The 8,715-nt window shown below is 40.9% G+C and overlaps 1 long non-coding RNA gene across 1 annotated transcript; it reads right to left on the minus strand.

Annotated features, from left to right (window-relative positions):
- Positions 1–2,454: 2,454 nt before the first annotated feature.
- LOC143738935 (uncharacterized) lies at positions 2,455–3,560 on the minus strand. The gene is made up of 3 exons (XR_013204089.1): positions 3,359–3,560; positions 3,076–3,264; positions 2,455–2,967 (listed from the first exon to the last, which is right to left on the minus strand). It is a non-coding gene; the product is annotated as an uncharacterized LOC143738935 (long non-coding RNA).
- Between the last annotated feature and the right edge of the window lie 5,155 nt (positions 3,561–8,715).

An 8,715-nucleotide genomic window follows, 5' to 3' on the forward strand; every position in this document is an offset into this window, starting at 1 on the left:
CCCTCTTGTCTCATCTCAAAGTCGAGAACTCTGTTTATTCTCTGATGCTTCCACTCAGGCTATCGCTGCAGTAGCAGTAGGATTCATTATGGGCAAAGCAAAGTTGGCGCCGCATCCAGCCCATACAGTTCCATGTTTAGAGTTGTGTGCCGCTGTTCTGGCAGCCGAGATGGCGGACACAATCTGCTGGGAGATGGACATTGAGATGCATGCCGTGAGATTTTTCACTGATAGCAGGATTGTTCTCGGGTACATCCATAACACCTCCAGAAGATTTCATGTGTATGTTGCCAACCGAGTCAATCGCATCAGGAAATCAAGTCATTCACAACAATGGCAGCATGTTGCCACTGACCAGAATCCGGCGGATCACGCCACCAGTCCCACGTCTGTAGACATCCTCAGAGCCGCTAACTGGTTCTCAGGCCCTGAATTCTTGAAAAGCAGCAGTGAGCCTCCACAAAGCGACAGCTTTAATCTTGTTGACCCAGAACTTGATGTTGAAGTGCAAGCCCAAGTTGCTGTCAACTACACCAAAGCTACAGAATGTCAGTTCAGCTCAGCACGTTTTGAACGATTTTCTAGCTGGACGAGACTACTGCGAGCCATCACAAAACTTATTCAAGTAACAAGAACATACTCCAAGACTCAAAAAGTGGATGCAGTTGATGCACGTTGGCAAGCTAAAACAGTCGTCATTCGTTGTGTCCAGCAAGAGTTCTATGGAGAAGAATTCAAATGTTTGGGAGATGGGATTCCGCTCTCAAAAAACTGAGAAAGTTAAATCCCTTCATCGACGTGGATGGAATCCTTCGGATTGGAGGACGTCTTACCAACGCTGACTTACCCAGAGATGAGAGACATCCTGTCATACTGCCCAAAACTCATCACATAGCAACTCTAATAGTGAGACATTACCATGAGGATGTTTTCCATCAAGGTCGCCATCTTACTGAAGGTGCGGTCCGATCAGCAGGAGTGTGGGTAGTGGGAGGTAAACGGCTGGTGTCAAGTGTCATCTATAACTGTGTGACCTGCAAAAAACTGAGAGGGAGGTTAATGGAGCAGAAAATGGCACCACTACCAGCTGACAGACTCCCCTCAGAACCCCCTTTTACCCATGTCGGTCTGGACGTCTTCGGACCATGGAGCATTGTCACTCGGCGCACTCGTGGAGGTAGTGCTGAAAGTAAGCGATGGGCAGTGTTATTCACATGCATGAGCACGAGAGCGACACACATCGAAGTGTTAGAATCCATGTCCACTTCAAATTTTATAAATGCCTTATGCCGATTCTTTGCTATCCGTGGGTCATCCAAACAGCTACGCTCTGGCAGAGGCACAAACTTTATTGGAGCGTGGAAAGAGTTACAATTCAACAACAGTGATCCAGAACTGACAAGTTTCCTTGACAAGCAGGGATGCTCGTGGACTTTCAACTCCCCCCATTCATCTCATATGGGAGGTTGTTGGGAAAGACTGATAGGAGTAGCACGTTGCATTCTGGAAGGGATGTTGCTGCGGTCTGACACAAAACACCTCACACATGAAGTGTTGACGACACTGATGGCAGAAGTCATGGCCATTCTTAATGCCAGGCCATTGATTCCAGTGTCAACTGACCCTGACAATCCTTCAATATTGACACCTGCAATGATTCTCACTCAAAAGATAACTCCACTGACAGCGCCTCCAGGTGACTTTGATCATAAGGATCGTCACAAAAATCAGTGAAAACAAGTGCAGTGTCTGGCAGAGAGCTTTCTGGAAACGTTGGAGACAGGAGTATCTGGTGACTCTCCAGAAACTTCACAAGTGGACTGATGACCAGCCAAACATACAAGTAGATGATGTAGTTCTGATGAAAGTCAGTCAGGCTAAACGGAACGACTGGCCAATTGGACTTGTGGTAACGACATTGCCTAGCAAAGACAACAAAGTCCGCAAGGTTGAAGTCAAAGTTGTGAGGCAAGGAACAGCAAAAACTTACATCAGACCCATCTCAGAGCTTGTTTTCCTTATGTCTAAGGACTCATAAAGTTATGGACATTCTGATACGTAATAGTACTGTTCATAAATGTAATTAGTGATTGATTGTATATTTGTATGGTTGATTAATCTGAGTAATTAAGATGTTGATAGTGGTATAATAATATACCAGGCGAGGAGTATTCCGCCCTTCGGCGTTTAGTTCGTTTCCTAGTCGGACCCGTTTTAGTGACGGACCTAGTGTTTGAGCCGAGCAACAGCGCTGAAATCACCCACGAGTCTGTGTCATTACTAGTGATGGGCAGATCGAGGCTTCGTGAAGCAATGAAACAGTCGAAGCAAATGTGCCATTTTGTTTTGAGGCTTCGAATCAATCCGAAACCCATCTCCACGGTGACACCTAGTGGTCACTTGCAGGTGTTGATCTGAAACAACCTTTACAAAGAGCTAATAAAAAAATGTGTTTTTTTTATTTTTTATTATTGTATTTTTGTAATATATGAAGCTTGTAACCTGTAGTCTCTTCACATTGCATAATGTGATTTTGGTCATGAAAAATGAATATTAATAAAAATAAATCAAGCCACAATGTCTCCCTTTCTTATAGATTTTTATTCAAAAATATTAATTTCTCTGCTGTTGAAGGACTCAGCCTACTTCTTTTTTTACAGATAATTTCTCCAGCCTTTGAAAAAATTCTCTCACAAGGGACACTTGTTGCTGGCATACAAAGATATTTTTTAGCTAGGACATACAAATGAGGAAAGATTACTGCTCTCTCTTTCCAGTAAGTTAGAGGATCATGAGTTCTGGGCAAAAACGCATCGCTGAGGTATTTTTTCACTTCCACTGTGGCATCAGCTGTAGGATTGTGTATCATCTGGGTCTCACGGATACGATTGTCAAAATGTTCCCATAAACTGTCTTGTGTTTCAACTGGTGTTGATGATGATGGGCCTGATGTTGACATTTGTGGTTCTGAATTAAAAGAAAACGGCAATTAGTAACAAATCATAAACTGACAACACATATGAAGTATAAATTTCATGAATCACATTACATAAGATAACATAGACTGAAACTCACCAGGAGTTGTGTTTGAACGCATCAGTGAAGCACACTCCAGTGTGATGTGCTTTTCAGCATCCAGGGCTTTGGCAGGATTTCCAAAAGCCACATTTTTAAACCTTGGGTCCAGCAGTGTAGCCAGTGCCAAGGCTCTAAAAGTCTCGTACCCTCCACATCTGGAGTGCAGACCTTCTTGTAGATGTGAGCCTATGAGCCAACACAAGAGAAACCCATATTAATTAAAATAATGACAACAATATGAGAGTTATGGCCAATTACACGTATGGTCATAGTGTTTTACCTAATTGTACAGTTGATTCCTGCGTTGCATTTCCTTTTTTCTGTGCAAGCTTGTGCTGCAACATCCTGTACAATGGTATGAGCTTTGAAGCAGACACTCTCTGTTCCTCTGACATCTCTGTTGTTGCTAGTTTGAATGGTTGAAGAAGTGTCAATGACTGTTGAATAATGTCATACTCAAGACTTGTCAGGGGAGCAGTATCACTGTTTAAATTGGCAAGTGCAGCACCCACTGGCTCACGTTGCTCATACAAGCGTTGTAGCATGTCGAATGTGCTGTTCCATCTCGTTTCAACCTCCTGTATCATTTTCAGACTTGGTCTGCCCATCAAGCTCTGCATCTCCACAAGCTTGTCCTTTGCTTTGCAGCTGGATCTGAACAACCCCACTATATTTCTGGCTTTCTGGCGAATTTCATTGATGACTGGGGTTTGATCCAGGGCCTTTTTCACGATCAAATTCAAATTATGAGCAAAACATGGGACATGGCGAAGGTTGAGTAGCTGGGCACTTAGGATCATGTTGGATGCATTGTCAGTCACCATGCAGTGAACTTTGGAGGTTATTCCCCACTCAGCCATTAGCAAGGCTTTAGCCTCCATGAGATGCCGGGCTGTGTGGGTTTGGTAAAACCTCCTTACACCCAGTAAAACAGTTGCCATTGTTGCCTCTGGTGTTATGTAATGGCATGTCACACCAAGATATCCATCCATATTAATGGAAGACCACATGTCAGCCGTAAGGCTAACAAATTCCGCCTTTTGTAGGTCCTCCATTGTCTTCTCCTTGGTTGTGTTGTACCTTTCGCTGACCATTGTTTTAAGCACCTTCCGGGATGGGAGGACATAGCTTGGATCAAGCTTGTTCACAAAGGCCCTGAAACCCTCATCCTCCACGATGGTGAAGGGCTGCAGATCCTTCACCACCATGTTCAGAAGAGCCTCATCCAATTCCCTCTGTCTGACTTTTAAAAGAGAAGATAAAACATACTTTCAGACAAATATATTGGAAAAATAGTAGCCTACCGTGAAAGTAGTCTACTGGTTCATTTGGAAACCTTCCTAAACAAAGTTATGTTATGAATATTTATGCTCAGTGTGCAGAGAAAGATAGTGCATTATAGAAATACAACAATTACAAAAAAACAAAATGATGTCTTGGCTGTAGATTGGGTACTCATATGTAGACATATAAAATGTATATTCACAAAGTATAATATTATATTGACAACATTTGTTTTTAAAGTGATTGGCAGTTGTGATTGGGATGTTAGGCATGTCTTAGTCCATGGCCTTTCTAAACAATGGCCCAACACTTAGTTATTATATTTCACTTATAATTAGCCTATATTTCAAACAATGCATACCTTGCTTAGATGGCCCAGCAGTGTCAGTAGCAGGCCTTGGTACAGGGGGAACACCGGAACACTACCATCCTCTGCACCCTGCAGAATGGCAGGATGAATGCTCCTCAAATGGCGCATCATGGATGATGTATTGTTGCAGTAGGCTAGCTGCCGATCACAATACACACATCTCACTTTATTTGGGGTTTCCAAATGGAAATGCTCCCACACCACAGATGTACGGCATCTCTTCTGTGGAGCCTCCATTTCTATCTATCTATCTATCTATCTATCTATCTATCTATCTATCTATCTATCTATCTATCTATCTATCTATCTATCTATCTATCTATTTTATATGTATAGCCTATCTATCTAATAATCTATATGTATCTGTAATATATGTATATCTATTAATCTATATATATATATATATATATAAAAATATATTTCAATCAATGCATCTATTAATGTGTCACTATATGTACTCTGTGTGTCTCTAAGTCAATGTGTAAATGTAAATTAAATCCTAAATATAACTAAACAAATCGCACTATAAATGTCACTATATCACCAAAAATCCGCTATCTCAAAACCAAACTCCTCTCACAAAAACCCACGATATGAAAATGCGTTGACAAAACTTTTATACTGTGTGATTGTGTGATTTGTTCCCGAACCGACCAATCAATGAAACCCTGATTCGGAGGAGCACTCCACCTGATGAAACACTTAAGGCTTGTTCGACTTGAACCGGCGCTGCACAGACCGATCGGTTGATGACATCAAAGTACCGCGAGAGCGATTCAAAAGCATAAGGAGCCGTCTGCTCTCTAATCGCTCTCGCGGTACTTTGATGTCATCAACCGATCGGTCTGTGCAGCACCGGTTCAAGTCGAACAAGCCTTTAGACGCTTCATTTAGCCGTTGTCACGTGACGTGGGTGTTTTGAATCACGCTTCGGATCAGTGTTTCGAATCATCTTTGCTTCGGGATCTCGCAAAGCTTCGGAACGTCTGTTTCGCGCCAGCCATCCTAAGTCATTACAGAGTTTGGTTAAATCTTTTTCTGTAAGTAATTTTTCGTCAGAATTGTGGTTTCTGTATGATGTATATTTTTACATTAAGTAATGTGTGTTATTACGTTCGTGACTCTTACCAGTTTTGTCGCATATGCTCTAGATTGAAGCCTTTTGTTTTCTGACTCACTGATTTATCTGCTCAGCAACGACCCGTAGCGCTTCGCCTCAGATTAATTAGTTGATTTATTTACATCTGTTGATTCATATAGATTATACATGTAACAGTCTAGCAGATAGTATTCATATAGTGTTTGTGTTTGGAGCTCCGTCGAATTGATTCATAAATCCTTGATTTTCTGGGGCCCCCTGGGGCCTGTTCTTCGTACGTCGCTAACTCAGTTAGCTGGACTTGATTGCACTGTATAACATACACGTATGCTTATCCTAACAGAACTGAATTTTTCCATTAAACAGGTGATTACAACAGGATCCTGCTTGGAGACAGGTGTTTTATGACCCCATTCCCTGACCCAAACCCCAGACCAGTTACAATGCAGCTCTAGCCTGGACAAGGGCACACAATGAAGTGAACTTTAGCCAACTAAAGTATCTGAAAAGTGTGAGGGTTGCACCTGACAGGGCCTGTGACATTGCATGGGCCATATTACACAACATTGCACCATCAAGAACAATATAAAAGATTTCATTAATGTTTAATAAAAGACAAGACAAATATGCTTAGTTCCTTGATTTTTATTTTAATTGTTCTTTGTAAAGAAAAGCCAGTGATCAAGTCATCTTTTGCCTGCAAAAAATATATATTGTACTCTGTGTGAAATAATATATTAGCACTTACTCTGAAGTTCCTATGAAGCAACTCTATCTCTAGTGCCAGTTTTTTTTTTTCTTTAAGTTGTCAAGTATTTTCAAAATACTCTTTTTTTCTAGGGGTAGGGGTAAACCTGTCAAACACATGGCTTATGCATCAAAAATTAAAAGGAAAAGTACAACACTGCCCACCTCTGCATCACTGCTTTGTGCAGACTCTTCTGTAGATGTGGACTCCTGTAACTCATATTAGAAATAATAGGTAATCAAGTGTAAATTAAGTAAAGTTATTTATGCAGTTAAAGATACCTCAGAGGGTTTCTTCACTGTCCTGTGCATTGGGGGAAAAATGGGCGGTAACACTTTATTTTGATGGTCCCTTTTGAACTTTCTGTTGACTATAAGTAACTTTGCAACTACATGTCAACTAACTCTCATTAGAGTATTAGTAGACTGTCTGCTTAATATCTGCTAACTCTTTATTGTGATGGTCCTCCAACAGACATTCTACTGACTATAAGTAACTTTGCAACTACATGTCAACTTATTCTATCCCTAACCCTACCAGTCTACTAATACTCTACTAACACTCTAGTGAGAGTTAGTAGAGATGTAGGTGCAAGCTTACTTATAGTCAACTGAATGTGTTAAAGGGACCATCCAAATAAAGTGAAACCAAATGGGCATTACAAAGTGTTGTAGCTACTTTCTTCCCTTTTGATGTAACATTAGAAAAAGTCCACTTACTGCACATGCTTCAGCCACTTGCTTGGGAATACATAAAAGTGTTGGTGTATTGTTTAATACTGCACAAAAGAGGAAAACACAATTTCATTACTATGAAGTACACTGGGGGGAAATGTGATCAATAACTCATGGCAACATATTTTTTTTTACATTAACTATGTAGTTTCACAGTCACACATGTAGACTTTCACAAGTCAAAGCAATTCATTGCTACTCAAGGTTTAACAGCTGATATGACTGGACAGCCATTTGGATTATAGGCCTACTTAATTTAATGCAGCAACAAATTATTTTACAGTGTACTAGGATCATTTAAAGTTCATTTCCCAGCAGTGAAGGTGTTCTGCTCCTGGCCTCTGGCTGTGGGTCTGAGGAAGAGCTGAACCCAGGGATGCCCTCCACAAGGTTCACACTCAACCCAAGGGTCAGCTCTTCTGCCTGGGTATAATGTGGGAGTGCAGGACCACCACCTGTTTGTTTTTCTTTTCTTTTCTTTTTTTCTCAGCCTTTTTCTTGGTTGCTTTTATAAACAGGCAAACATTTATTAACAGTGCCTTTTTAAAAGAGATTAGTTAGTACAAATTACTATTATGTAGAATATTCTAGTACTTCGCTTTTACTTGTTCCCATGTTCTAGTAGTGGATGGTGACTCTGACATTACAATGAACAAAGTTATTAATTATTTAGAAATTATTAAAATATACAAATATATACTGTAATAAGTGATAAAAACATCTAACTACAAACTTAATTTGTCTGCTACGTTTTGCCAGCCCTCTCTCTTGGCTTTTGCACACTTTGAGGTGTTCCCTGGCGTTTTAATTGAGTTTTCAAATTCTGCATATCCTTCAAGCAATAACTCTTGCTCTTCTGTGGAGAAAAAAACTGAGCGCGCTCTTTGGCCACGGTGAGCAGCCAATAGCAGCGTTGCTGATCAATGTTTCTACTATCGATACATATCCCCTTTTAACCCAGCGCATGAACGCGCAACTATCTCAGATAACTCAATCCAGCTATACTAATCATAACCGGCAGGAGTGTTCGAAGAACCTAATTAGCCGGATCATGATGAGCACGATGATATTATCTTGGATGTCTCGTTTGATCTCGGATGTTTTAAGCAACGTACGAAGAACGGGCCCCAGGGCCGTTGCTTAAGGTTGTGCCTATGGTGTCTGGACAACCACTGGACAATTATGTAGCCTACTCGTCACTGCCCTGACACGCGAAAATCAGCCTTTTAAATTTCAACCAATCGCTGGGCCGTCTCATTCATCATCAAGCAATAGCCTACGTGAGAATTGCTTTTAATTTACCTCAGCTAAATAAGATACGGAAATTATACAAACACAACCTAACTTCCTTTCCTATTGTGACATTTATTTGAACATCTTCTGGTCAGGTATGACAAATATT

Source organism: Siphateles boraxobius, unplaced genomic scaffold (genome assembly GCF_051911475.1).
Source record: "Siphateles boraxobius isolate OS27281-9 unplaced genomic scaffold, OSU_SipBor_1 16, whole genome shotgun sequence".
Classification (NCBI taxonomy): Eukaryota; Metazoa; Chordata; class Actinopteri; order Cypriniformes; family Leuciscidae; genus Siphateles; species Siphateles boraxobius.